The sequence below is a fragment of the Vidua chalybeata genome, chromosome 1 (genome assembly GCF_026979565.1).
Source record: "Vidua chalybeata isolate OUT-0048 chromosome 1, bVidCha1 merged haplotype, whole genome shotgun sequence".
NCBI lineage: Eukaryota > Metazoa > Chordata > Aves > Passeriformes > Viduidae > Vidua > Vidua chalybeata.
Genome location: NC_071530.1, coordinates 27,669,823 through 27,684,414, shown reverse-complemented (window position 1 = coordinate 27,684,414; position 14,592 = coordinate 27,669,823). Strand labels below are relative to the sequence as shown.

The 14,592-nt window shown below is 39.7% G+C and overlaps 1 protein-coding gene across 2 annotated transcripts in view; it reads right to left on the bottom strand.

Moving 5' to 3' along the window:
- Positions 1 to 14,092, bottom strand: part of SCIN (scinderin) — a 65,868-nt gene extending 51,776 nt beyond the window's left edge. Inside the window, exons 1-3 of one of the 2 annotated variants that reach the window (XM_053936007.1) lie at positions 14,038 to 14,092; positions 11,608 to 11,665; positions 10,703 to 10,839 (exon numbers count right to left, since the gene is read on the bottom strand). The gene's annotated coding sequence lies outside the window, so the exon portion shown is untranslated. Of the gene's footprint in view, positions 1 to 10,702; positions 10,840 to 11,607; positions 11,666 to 13,106; positions 13,192 to 14,037 lie in introns of those variants that run through there. The other variant, XM_053935999.1, reaches the window with a different exon arrangement.
- Between the last annotated feature and the right edge of the window lie 500 nt (positions 14,093 to 14,592).

Here is a 14,592-nt window from a genome sequence, read left to right as displayed (position 1 = left end):
CTTTTCCCCTCAAAGCACTGTTGTCATATATTGCATATATGCAGAGCGTGTGTGCATACACCAAAATACCAAAATGCAATGTCCTGAGTTCTGGTTTTTGCCCCAGTCAGGGGAAAGGTTCAAAAAAACAAGGTGGTTTTTCCAGGTGACATACACAAGAACCTAAAAGGGCTCCCAGAAGTTAAGTCCCAGAATCTTTCCCAGAAGGAACAACTTTCAGTTTATAAAAAGTCTAAGGTTTAAGTCCTTCTACAAAGCCTGGCTTACAGTTCCAGGGGCTAACAATGGAAGGAGTGAAAAGGAATGAAAGGGGAGAGAATATTTTGAAATGTCTCATGTGTTTCCTTTTACACAGCTTATTTCTTCTTCACCACAATTGGCAAATTCCCTCCTGACCTCTATAACCCTACCTAAACAAGGGGTTTACAGATGTGTGGTTTTGCCTCTAGTTTCACATTACAAAGTTTGCTGTATGTGGAGTATGTGTCAAAAGCACACTCTTGTCCAAACAGTTACAGAAGTCAACATCTGTTCTTATCTGTTCTGTTCCTGAATTACAAATCAATAGTTATTTCAGATTTACCCTAAATACAGTAAGTCAGTTCAAAAATCTGAGCTAAATTCTTATTCCAATATTAATCTAAAAAAATTATGATTACTGATAATGTAAGAGCTGAAGGAGAATTTGACTGTACACCTTTAAAAGTCGTGTTATCAAAACAAGTTGTAAAATTATGTTGCCACTTACTAATTCTCTCAACTCTCTCATCATCCTTCCATCCTGTGTGGTAACTCAGCTTCAGCTGGAGAGAACATGCTGAAGAAAGACTGAAACCTAACTTTCCTCCTTATTGACAAGTTTGAGTTATGAGGCTGCCAGATGAGAGATATGAAAATCCTGGCATAAAGGAATGAAGTCCTCCTTTACCTTCAAGACAGGAATCTAGTTTTAATCCTTCAAGTCCAGAGCAAATAAAGGGCTTTAGTGTGTAGCTTTGAGGCAGGTGTTTAAGGCATAGAGAGGGCAGGATCACAGCTACACTGTGTGCACCACTTGGCTCCTACCTGCTTAGTGAGTGCTGTCACTAAAGAAGTGGCCTGTCATGGACAGGCCATGAGGGATTCTCCAGTGGCACCCACCACTCTCACTTGAGCAGGCAAGGACACCATGTGCCCAGCAGCTGAGAAGCTCTGACTCTCCAAATTCATCCTTCAGCAGTGGGACTAAGTAGGGCACATAGAGAAAGCGATCTGAGTGTTGGCTTCCATCAGAGAATCTAGGCAAACATTTTTGTCACAGGGATAGTGAGACGTGAAGTGCTAATTATAAAGCATGTTACAGTTCCCTGAATTTTTCTTATGTTCTTCCCTTGAAATATTCAATGAGTAGCATAAATGTTTAACCAATAATTTCTGATTTTATGTTCATTCAAGCCACAGTATTATAGCATTATATATTATATTTCAAGAAGTCAGAGAGAGGGAATTGAAGCACTCCTTCAAAAATCACCTATCTTCCAAAAGAAGAAGGTCTCCTTTATGTTCCTGTGACATGACATTTCATGTGATGATCATGAGATTAGATAAAATTCAGAAAAATATATTCTCAGGCTTATCATTTTACTCATCTTGACTATCTCTATAGAGAAATGCTGCCATGATTCCCATCAATGATTAATCATGCTGTCCACATTACAGGCTCATCTGGGCTACCAAAGGAATAAATCATGCTGTTCTCTATGTGGCTCAGTAACTTTCACCAAGACCATGCCACTGATCCTTAAGTTTGCTTTCTTATGTTTAGATATAGTGGTCTCAAGTTCCACGGGGAAAATATCCATCCCTTTTCAAAAAGTTCAAATTTGAGTGAATCTGTGTATGTATATTTAAACTAGAAAAATGGAAAGGTCATTCTTTTTTGAGAAATATTCATAAGTACTGACCAGAAAGTATTAGTCATAAAGTTTAATTAAAACAAGACTATTTTATATCAGGTGATACCTTTGATTATTGATACAAAGCTTCTTTCACACATCTTTTATCAATTTCCACAGTATTGATGGGACTCATGTGCACACTGCTTTGTGAAAACATAATGTAAAGGATAAATGGGAAACTAAAACCAAACTAACTCCACAAAGTGAGCAAGCTTTCACTTTTCTTCCATACCCCACTGTCCCACCACTTAGTCCCTAAGCATCAGAAGAGATGACACTTGGCACCACCCTGATCCTTGGTGGCAGCCCTGCTTCTGCCTCCACCTCAAGTACCCACCCCTCTTGGAAGCCTCACACCTGCAGCCTTACTGTGGGTTATGTCTCACATTTAATTTTTTTTAAGCACAGGTGTACTGTTACACTTTCATTAATGAAAGTGGTTTTAAACTCTGCAAGAATAACAAATTTGAGAATTATGAACTTTGTTACTGTGTGTCAGCATTTATGTATTAGCAAGTTGCCAACACAACACCAGGATCACCAAGATCACTAACAGAAGTCTTGTCACAGCATTTTAGAGTTAATAGTCTCAGCACTGCTTCAGTTTCAACAGGGCAGCAAAGCTTCCCTGATCAGTCTTCCCCAGTTAAATGAGTAGTTTATTGGGATCAGTCCATTGAATCTAACAGATCTGAAAGCAAAGTTCTCTGAAGGACAAAGGCTTCCATACATGTGTTTCTACATCAGGGACACCAGGTTTATAAAATTAACTTCTTCCTTTTCTCTGAGGTATTGAAAGTATACTAATTTCCCCAAAAGCTGCTAACATTTGCAATCCTGCTGAAGGCAGCTTCTAAAATAATTATGTCATGGTAGCCCATGTTCAAGATAGGATCTTGATATTGCTCAAGAGGTCTACAGAAAGATCTATTTTAAATCAAATTCCTGTTTCAAGAGTCTGAGACATACTTACTGGAAAAGGACCCAAACTCTTGTTTTCTTATTAGCACCACATGAAGAAAGCATGGAGGTGCCTTGACATTAAATGTTGACCTGCCAACACAACATTTATTTTGAAGTTGCTTTCATAAGTCTAAGTGACAAGAAAAGGCATGGAGGAATATATTGTTAGGCTTTTTTGCCATTCATTAGGAACAAGAAAGTCTGAAGAACACACATTTCCTATTAACTGAAGTCTGATTAGTAAATCATATATGTCCCTCAGCCTCAGTGCCAATGCAAAAGTTAATCTTACAGGAATCAATACACTTTCTTAGTGCCTTGTTTTAAGGAGCCTGTTATCCTAGAGAAGGCATGTCCTCAGGGACACAGTGCATTATCTTTGTATTATCTGTTCTCCTGATTCCTCTTCCTATTTGATTGTCCACTGACAAAGGGCAGATACTAAAAAAAAAAAAAAAAAAGGGTAAAATGCATAACCGATTTGAAACAGTGAAATGTGCAGTTTATTTACACACTCTCAATCCTAGCTAGCATTAGGCGTAATTCCCAGAATAAATTAATTTTCTCACTAAAAACAGACTTAAAACCTAATGTCTCTGATATTTGTCATCCCCTTATTTCCTTCATGTTAATAATACATGAGAGACCGTTAATGGTAATGACTCAAAACAACTGGCCATTTGCAAAAGCCACTGAGTGCTCTGCTGACCTGAGGCAAAGTAATTCCCCATGCAGAAGAGGTGCACCACCACCACGGGGGCTACAAGCTGGGGTTTGAGCCAGCTAAAGGAAGAGGCCAATAACATGCACATCCTGCATGGTGAGATAGTGCTTTTTATCATGCCAATGTTCTCAGATAATTGGCTCAGAAAACTCCTCACTGGGGAAGTACGGGCACATTCACACATAGGCCACAATTCACTCAACTATGCTGATGAGAGGCAGCTGTAATGTCTTAAAAGGGGTCATAAACCATCCAAGACCCCCAAAGTGCCCCATGATCCACAGTGTTACATCATACAGTGTAAAAAACTCCTCACCCCAAGAGGAGGTACCTAGGCATTCCCACCAAACCTGAGAGTATGTTAACCCATTCAACTTTGTGTTTTGTGGGCTTTCCTCAGCCCAAATGGATCAGGACTGCCACCATCACTCATCAAAATTGCAACCAAATCTTGCTGCTAGACCCACAGATATATATCTTTCTACTTTATCCTTTCTTTCTTTTCCCTTATACATTTTCTTAAGTGTTATTTTTATGCTTTTTTATTATTATAGATAATAACCAAAATGTCTACATAGTGCTTTCCATTGCAACCAAATTGTTCTGAAATAAACCCTACAGATATAAATATTTATAAACATTGGTCATTCAGTGTCGTTTCACTCTAATACACCCCAAGGAACCTATTATCAAGTACCTGGCTTACTGTACCCTTCTGGGGCAGGTTATAACAAATACTGTATATACATGTGCTCCCAAACACATCTGCAGCATTCACTACTTCCAGAATAAAACTGTTGAACAGATACCAAGCAGCCTTTAGCTTTTTTTCCAGATCAGTAGTTTAGGTCTTTTCCCTGGGTCTTCAGTTTATCCTGCTAACTTAAATCCCATCCCACCCCCTCTGTGCAATGCTCTGAGGTCTCTGATATTTCCTGTCCCATGTTTCCAAGCCTTCTTGACTAGACCTGCTAGAAGCCAAACATAAATGTTATCTGTATCCCAACCATTCCCCCTTCCTATATGACTTCTGAGAATACATTTCTCAAATTTCTATTTCTAAAAATAAAATCCTAAACCGTACCAAAAAGAATGGGCGATGCCCAGTCTTACAAGACCTACAATGTTGTGAAACTGATATACTGTGTAGTGCTAGGAAAAAAAGAAACCAAAACAAACAAAATAAACAAACAAAAGCCCCTCCCAAACCCCATCGCAATAATGTTAATAAATAAGTTTATAAATTTTGGGCTCTTCTTTGTTCAACGACATTGCAACAGAAAACTATGTGCATGGACAATGTGCTTGAAATTGCAGATATGGAAGGCACTTAGGGCTTTGTCCTTCCTGAATTTGAGAGGAGTATTTTACTTGGTCAATCCAAGGTAGCCAACACGACACTCTTTCACAGCTCCTGCATGGTAGGGTTCCCATTTTGCATAGGCCACGCCAGCCAGCTTTTAAAGGCATTATCAGAGGGACATAATCAGAAGGATGGGTGCATATTTTAACATTTGTTCCAGTACAGGCCACTATATCCCCTTTCCTTCCTTGCTTTTTCCACAAGGTCAGAAAATTTCCTCTGCTGGGAACAGAAAAATCTCTTTGTTATCCTTTGACTCTCTCTGTTTTTAGTTATTTTCACTAGTAACATTTTGTTATTTACTTTCAAAAGTACATAACCATCAACAAGAGCAATTATACTCACAGGAAAAACACACAGGAAAACAGCTTTTTATGGCTCCCATGTTTTGACATTCCACTGGCTGTCAGGTGATTGCTCTTTTCCTATCCATCTCTTGAGATGAACATTCAAGAAATAACCATCCCTGCTTGACTACCATTTTCTTCAAATAAGCAAGTAAGAAGCAAGTGAAAATAGCCTGTTTCTCTTTATGAAGTAAAAAATGACAGGCAGAGTCAGTTGAAGAACATGTTATTACAGATAAGTTTATTTTCCAAAGTATAATTTTAGTACAACCTGCATGACAGACACTTCCTTGATTTACTTTTTCCAGCTAAGAAAAGGCTTCTGTGGAGGAAAAGTAGCACTCCAATGTTATAAAGCTTGATGTTTTAAGCAGTTATAGAATAGAGTTTCTGTGTTTCACACACTGTCTGTTGGTTTGTAACTTGAGGAAATCCCAGGGTACTAAACCTAAACTGACTCTTTATGAAAAGAACTGTACAGGCAGCCTGCAGCCACAGCTGCCTTTCCAGCTATGTGCATGCCACTGCCTCTTCCAAAGCCCTCTCCTTACGACTCCACAGCTCCCTCCTCTTTTCCCAGTCTCATCCCTGCTTGTTGTCCTTCACCATAGTGTGCACAAAATTCAGCCAGAACAGTCCCAGGACGTCCTGAGCTGTTACAGCAGTTGGTGTCAAAGGAAAAGAGGGCATTATTCTCATCTAAGTGAAAGAAGGAATCCCATAATATTTTTCATTTGGCTTCACTCCTTTATTTAGCATTGCACAGGTCTTTATGTGTCTTTTGGGATGCAGTTAGTGCCTTATTAAAGACAGTCCCTTATTTAAAACAAATTAATATCTTTCTTCCTTACATGAACTAAATAGTGCAGCGCTACCTAACTGCAGTTGTGTTATTAAGGTAATAAAATTACCCCACTGTTATCAGCACAACATGATAAGGTATAATTGCTCAAAGCAATACTCAATGGAGCAGAGAAGTATCTAGCAGAAAATTATTTTTTCCATTTTTTCCAGTATATTAATTTTAATTGCAGTCAATACAAGATTTATTTTATTGCAAACCAACCTGCTAAATCAGGTCTCAGGAAGATTTTAATAAGTAATTCTTTAAATGTAAGATTTTTAGTACATTGTTAAGTCAATTATTTAGTATCTTTTTATGATTTTGTTCCACAGGAATAGCATAAAATTTGGTATTTCAAAAGCTCAGTGTGACAAAGATATGAACACTTTCAACAGTACTTAAAATTTGATGTCCACCTGAATACTCTGGGTGTGTGTGCTAACATTTTCAAATGCATGGGTTTGTCATGGAGGAAGGATATAGAAAGTGTATTTTAGTTGAACTTGAACATAAATTCATGGCAAGGAATGTAATCAAAGTTACAGAGGTATTGACACATCTTAGATTAGAATTAAGAGTCACAGGAACACAGAATCAACTAGGCTGGAAAAGAACTTGAGATCATCAAGTCCAACCTACAACCTAACACCACCTTGGAAACTAGACCAGTCTTTTCTTGAAGTCCTATGTGTAATTCAAACTGATTTTAACCTGCATGGTAATCATTCATGAGTTCTAGAATTCACAGTGGACATGGCTAAATCTAACCCAAAGTACAACAGTTTTAGAGATAACACTGAAATTGAGGTATATGGGGGATGGCAGAGGATGTCCTGACCAGACACCTTGAAAACTGTTTTATTATAATAAAGATATATAGGATAAGTTCTATACATATGCAAACTACTAGCATTAATAACTTACAGTATCTACTGTTTTGTCTTTACAGAGTCAGTATGTGTGGGTGACAAATCTGAACATTCTTTTATGTAACACTTGGTCCATCTGGTCATTTATGAAATCACAGTATTTACAGTTAACCTGTAAACCTGCTTCTTCCTTTTAGGATTTCAGAAAGCATCCACATTCTCTGTGCATCTATATAAGCTGCAGCAGTTTTCATAAAGCAGTTTCTAAAGGAACAATCTCATAGTGCTGCCTAAAACAAAAGAATTCACCTCCATTAAGCCTGCTTCAAAGTACACTGAAGGTAATGGAAAAATACCAACTGACTGGAGGAGATTTTAGATCAGTGACATTTTTGGTAACAGATACTGTTCATTACTCGTATACTGGGCTAAGAGGCATTCACACTGAAGTTGACTGTGTGCCCAAAGGCTGACATAGCTGTCAGCAGCATTTACAGTGTATTTTCACTCCCACAATGAGCATGCAAAAGTAAAAAGATTGAAGATATTTTGCCTGTATCTCTAACTGCTGAGGCATGAGAACATCACTTTTGCCAGCCCTTGATACAAAAACCACACTCCACTTCCTCTGAAGTTTAAGAGCTTTGCAAAGTATGTCAGAGGAGATGGAGATCAGCCTGAATAGCAAATATCTCTGCAGGGCAGTCTCAGGCCCCTTTGGACTCTGAATTTGAGTGTGTAACAGGGGAACAAGCTGATGCTAATCTGAGGCCAACATGAAGAGCTGTCAGAGCACTCTGCTTGGGTGCTGCACTTCTTCCACATGTACCTATAAAACAATGCAATGGGCAATGTACCTATAAAACAGTGCAGAGACACAGCAGAATGCCAGCAACACTGCACTCCTGCTGGGCTCCGCTGGATGCTGATGCCATGGACCAAGCCAATATTGCAGTGCAAGCAGAACTGCTCTCTGGAGAGCCTCTCAATCTCCATGCTGTAAAGCAACATCATCAGTATTTTCAGATCAAGCCACTGCACTGTATTGGTAAGCCTGGGAGGGTAATGGGGGCTTCTGTCTGCACAGCTGGATAACCACACTGCAGCTGCCTTTCACAACACCTACAGCTGAATGTCACACCCCTGTAGGAATCTGGAAGCAAGGTATCTGTCCTGCCAGTAGCAGTAATGTTCTTAAAGCTGCTTTCTTGCAAGGATGTGCTGTTGGAAGAAAAGGAAACTTTATACTTCTTTGCAGTGTTCTTAACAGGAATAGTTGGGTTTGTCTTACTTATATATACTACATATGGTAAAGGTATTTAGCATAAACAAAGCAGGTAAACAAAACAAGCCAGCATTTTTAAAGAACTCTCAGTTTATATTCTTAGGATGTTTCTTATTGTATATTTGGGAATAAAGAGGATTATCCACGCATAGATTTCCTGTAGGTACCTTTGTTTCCTTAGTAACCTTTGTACCCCAGGGTCTCCAGCAGTTGCACTCTCCTCATTGCAGAACAGCTCTGTCTTGTTTTCCTGATTCTTCTAAGTGAAAGAGTAAAGTTGCCTAAGCCAGGAAATGAGTGTCTGTAACATGTCTGTGTGTCTCACTCTCCACTGCAGACTGGCACAAGGGGCTACCTCCATCTTGTTGGTCATAATGAAGACACCCACATTTTTAAAGATGAGGTGTCATGCACAGAGGTTAAAGACAAGTTCATTCCTCTTTTCCTCAGGAGCACCAGAAATGCCTTCACATGTGTTATATAAGATCAAATTTACTTGCAGGAGTTTGTCTGAAACTGACTCTTCCCTCAGGCTTTTGGGGCAATTAATTTACCTGTTCTGTGCCTCCTGTTCTCCATCTGTCAAAAGACCAAGTCAAAATCATTCCTTTGAAGGACTTCCATGTGTGTCATTAGATTATACTCCTATCACTATGGGGAGGTCCAGCTAAAACTTAATCATAATCCATGATTAGTATAGATACAATACTATTATCTTATGATTATGTCTACTGAGCTCTAACAAGAGTTCCAGATCCTAACAAGCTCTGAATTTTAATCTGTCCCAAGCATTTCATTTGCCATGCACAGAGAAATCACCTTTTACTGACCTAGGTTTGTGTGGCATTCAGGAAATGAGTAATTTACAAGCAGACTGGGGACTTTATCCTTTCCAAACTGAAAATTGGGGAACTGCAAATTTCAAACAATGTCTGGAGATTCATTGCAATTGACAGGAAGCTCTCTTGAACAAAAAATATTATTATTGTCAATATCTTGCACAATTTTTATTTTCCAGTGCTGCATCTGGGAAATCCTGGAGAAATGCCAACCTCTATAACAGTGCACACAGGGCCAGAAGATCTTCACATAAAGGATTCTTACTAGTGTCCCTAGCTTTCCACAGTGGTGTGTATAGCTCACTGTCTTTGGAAAAGGCAAAATGACCCAATATGAAATTTTCTATGCTAAATAATTTCCTGGGGTGCATTTACCATGCAGCTTATACACATTTTAAGTCTAGAAATTTGTGTCCAAGTATGGCTCTGGATACATCTCCAAAGCCCTCAGCAATGCAGACTATGACTAAAAAGTGCTTCCGCCTGTTGCGCACAACACCCACACACACTGCTTAGAAAAGGAACTGAAACTACCTGACTGTGTGGAGCTTTCAGCAGTCCTTTCCTAGTAATCAGAGTCAAGAGCAAAGCAGATGTGTCTATTGAAGGAAGAGGGAATGTATGAGGGCTTATTTTGGCACAGCCTGCTGATCCCCAGCTTCTGGGTGCAGAGGACAGGCAGTTTCCAAAGTAAGCTCATGATGGCACTCAGCATCTGTAGTTACCAGGAGCCTGCTGGGCTGTGCCCTTTCATTTATCTCCAGATAACTGAGGGGCTGATTATAGAAAAGAATTAGTCAGCTGGACATGTTGGTAAGTAATTTTTAGCAATAGCGAGGGGAATTAGAGAGGAATTTGTTAAGTAGGAAGATATAATAATTTTGATTTCCATGCTATTTCAGAAACTGGGGCCTAACGGAAAGAGGTCAAATACTCACTGATATACCAGAATAAGTACATTTAGTGTGTTTCTGTTCCATAGTGGTATTTACAGTTATATATATGTTAGTTTCCCCTCAATGCTCTATTTGTTAATCTTCAGCGATGTAAATTGGAGCTGTTTTATAAGCATTCTGGTTGGGAGATCTCTACATTTAAGAGTTTGGTGTGTATATATAAAGCATAAAAACATCCATCCAACATCTGCTTATTCTGTGTCTTTGAACAGTCTAATATGGACATCTTGATTCCTAAAAGTGAATTACCACATGCAATACTGTGTAATTTTCTGCTAAAGGCTGAAATAAGAAAATGTTCCACAGCAGACTATCTTTCCAACTCCATCAAAGCTCTCAACAAGAGCTAGAGAAAGAATCACATTCTTGAAAAGCTAGAGGAAATGAATGGTCCATGTCCCTAGATCTCCAGTACAGTGACATTTCCCTTAGGATTTGCCAGATATCCTCTCAAGACTGGGTGATTCAAAACATTCTGAAATGAATATAATTATTAATTTGTTATTATTATTGTTGTTATTTCAAAATATTTTGATGCAGATAAAAGCAAAAAGTTGTCTTTTAATTTGACTAACCGGTAATGAAGCAGATTTAGGTGGCCAGGGACTACTTGGTAGCAGCTGTGGATCCCACTTGCTTTCATGAAGCTTGTATGTAAGAAATCTCCTGTCAGAGTGCTTTTGCTTTCCTTTCAGTGGTTCAAGTTCAGGATCTGAAAATATTAACCAAACAGTATTTATAAGCTATAGGAAAAACTGTCTGGATTCTAGGATTTTAAAAGCTATGCTCATTGTTAATCAGCTAGGATCCAGAAAAAGGAGCACTCATACATATATAGCAAACATTATAAGCACAAAATATTCTGTCCATGGCCTTGTTGTGAACAAAGCCTTACCTTTGCCTGTCTACAAAGAAAGCAGTGTTTTATGCTACATGGTATGTATGTGTGTGTGCTTTAATTTATGTGTAGCTAATTATTTTCCAAGAAGCTGTCCTTATAGGAGGTGAAGCTATAGAAACACTAGAGGGTAGGCACTCCATTCTGGACCATTCACCACAATAGGAATGCAGATATGGACTACTGTATCTACAATGAGTACAGCAGACATTGGACCTGAATCAGTTGCCTGGGAATAACCCCCATTACAAGGCTGAAATTGCAGTCTTATCAGAAAAATCAACATTAACAAGCAGTTTTCAGCTAGTAATGCTGCTTGTATCAGGTGTCCCTGAATCTAAGTGTCTTCACCTGAGTGAACTAGTGTACTTTTTGTGATCTGAGTCTGTTTTTTACAACTTGGAAGTGGAATTTCTCTAATATTGAGACTTAGGGGAAAAGCTACTCTTTGGTCTTCAAGTTTCATCTAAGACCACTTAAGACAGGTTTGAGGGTTCTGTGCTCTAATTCCTGCTCCCTAGTGTTGAAGTAGTGTTCCTAAATTCTCTAACACAATAAATGTGCACGTTGTGAAAGACTCACCTATGCTATGTCAAATGCTGTGGTTTTACCTTCAGATTGCAAGGATCTCTGGCGTAACCTGTCACAAAATGTGGTAAATTAGCTTCACATTGCATTTGGAAAGGAAAATACATTTTAACATCAGAAAAGCCACCATACCTAGAACCAAGACCATTGAAGTTAGCTGTAAACTTTATTTGCTTTTAGGTAAGGTAAAAATACACCAGTCCTAACCACCTAACCTGGGCACCACCCAAACCTGGGCACCACCACAAAGGATGCCACTTTAGGGTTAGGGGCTAGGGTTCTGTCTGTGGAGAAGTTCCATTCTTGAAAGGAAATAAAATCTTAAAATAAGTGCAGGAAGTCAAACAAACAGTCTGGAAAGGACATAAGATAAAATCAAATGCAATTGGAAAAGAATAAAGAAAATATGGTACCACAACCAACTACAACCATATTGGGTGGGATGAAATGAGGTGGAGTGAAAAGAACTGAAATTTGCTGAAATTATACGCAATGAAATCTTGAAGTCAGGAATCCAAGTGAAGAGACAAAAGAAACTGAAGAAATGAAACACCATTAAAAAAAATTGAAACAAAGTGAAAACAATGCAATGGAAAGGTGCACATTGAAGTGCAGGGAAATGGACCAAACCTTGTCACATTCATACCCTTTGAAATAACAATGTTTCATTTTCTTTCATGAAATGAAAGAAAATTAAATCTTGAAATCAGACAACAAAGTGGACAAAGAGAACAAACACTCTGGAACAGTGATAAAATAAAATCCAATGCAATTAAAAGATAAAAAAAAAAAAAAGGAAATTTGGAAATGGAGCAACTACAATGAAATGGACTGGACTACTAGGATAACATGGAGTACAGTGAGATGGACCAAACCTTGCCAAATTTATCCTCATTGAAATCACAAGATTGAAATTCTTCATTTCATCAAAGGAAATGAAATCTTGAAATCAGAGAACAAAGTGTAACAGCTTTCTGGAAAGGAGCTATGATAAAATCCAAAGCAGTTTTAGAAAAAGAAAGCAAATTTGCAAATGGAGTGAATACGAGGAAATGGACTGGGATGACATCAGGTCCAGTTCCAAGGACTGAAACTTGCCAAAATGATACTCATTGAAATCTCTAAATCAGGAAAGCAAGTGAAGCGAAGGGATGGGAGAAGAGATTGAAGAAATGAAAGGCCATTAAAAAAACAAACAAAAACAAAGCAAAACAAACAAACAAACAAAAAAAAACAAACAAAAAAACCCCAAAACAAAAAAAAAAAAAAAAAAAAAAAAAAAAAAAAAAAAAAACAAAACAAAAAACCACAAAAACAAACAAACACCAAAAACCTGAATTGGAGTGAAACCAATGAAATGGAATGGGATGACATGAGGTGGAACAAAATTTACTGATAAAGAAAGACACGCTCCTACTGAAGGGGTATAGAACAGGGTGCAGAGAGGGAAAACGAGAGATGGAGAGAGAAGCAGAAGACAAGGACAGCATTACCGCTGCACCTCGGGGTGCCCCATAGGCCCGGCAGATGGATCGAGCGTGCTGCGGGCAGCGATGAGCCTGCGCGGCTCTGGTGGCCAGCTGGGCGCGATTCCCGAGCGGCGGCGAGCAGCCTGTCCCTGCCGTTCGCCAGAACGGGCCGGCTGCTGAGGGCCGGCTCCGGGCAGCGCCGGAAACACCGCGGCGGCGGAGGACTGGGAGCGGGCCGCGACCGCCCCGTCGGGGAAAGAGCGGAGCACGGGGTTGTGGTGGCGATGAGCCACCTCGGGGAGGTGGTGAAGCAGGAGAGGAACGGTGCGGACAAGACAGGACAGCCAGGGAAGAAGCAGCACCGCAGGGAGAAAAAGGCGAGGAGGGGATAGAGCTGATTATCCAGGTGAGCCCCTGGTTCGTCCAAGAAAAGCAGAAAATGGCAGCCCCAGGAGTGTGGCACTAGTAACTGCTTTTATGTACTAAGGCTCCTCAACAAAGCCGAATTTATCTGGCTTTTTCTCCTGGGAAGCCGGTGATCTACCCCATCTGCAAGGGCGAGGCCCTTGAAGCCAGATCGTGGAAGTTTTTCTCCGCCCATTGTCTGTCAAACGAAGTTGCTGGACTGAGCTTTCTATCGTGTCAGTACAGCACCTAAAGAAAGTTTGCACATCATGTATAACAAATGTTGAGGCATAAATAAAAATCAGGTTAGACCCTCCATACATGGGTGGTGCCAAGGAGCAAGGTGTGGAGGGAGCAATGTTGGGGCAGTGCTGTGCCCCCCTTGGCATGCCTTTTGTAGTGTCATTGTCTCTGAAACCCTTGGGGTTTGGTTTTCTCAACCCTAACCCTAAGTGTAGCTCTGGCATGACTGTGGCCTCAGAGGTCTTTTTTGGCTTCAGTTCCCCTTTTCCCTTTCCGTGTGGCTTCTGAGGAAGATTGGATGACTTACAGAGCTGGTGTCTAAAATCAGGAGGTTGTTTCAGCCATAAATCTATGTTGGCTTTGGATTGCTTCACTGCAGTTTGTTGTTGTGAGAAAGGGCAGTCAAGGCTTGCAGAAAATTTTCATTGCGTTTCAAAGAAAAATCTTCTCTCTCCTTGGTGGAGGATGAACATAATGGCCTGATGATTAATTTTTTCTTCTCAAATATTGCAGTCTCCTGAGCCTAGGAAAAAACCCATCTGAAGTGACAAGAACATGGATGTTAGGAATTTACACATTCATACCAGCCTGTAGGAACAGGAGCTCTGAATTTTATTTTACCTGAAATACTCATCACTATGTAACAACACAAATACACCCCTTTTTCATATTTTAATTCTTGTTTCATTAAGCAGTACATCCTCACAGGAGACTAAACCTGTGCACATGCAGGGCAGCACAGCAGGGGTTTGGGGTTGTAGTGGGGCACAACTGGGTGTACACTAGTCTCACTTTGCACAAGTAGAAGTGACAAAAAGAAGCTCAAAAGGGGGGAATGTTGAAGCTCTGCTCTCCATTCCTA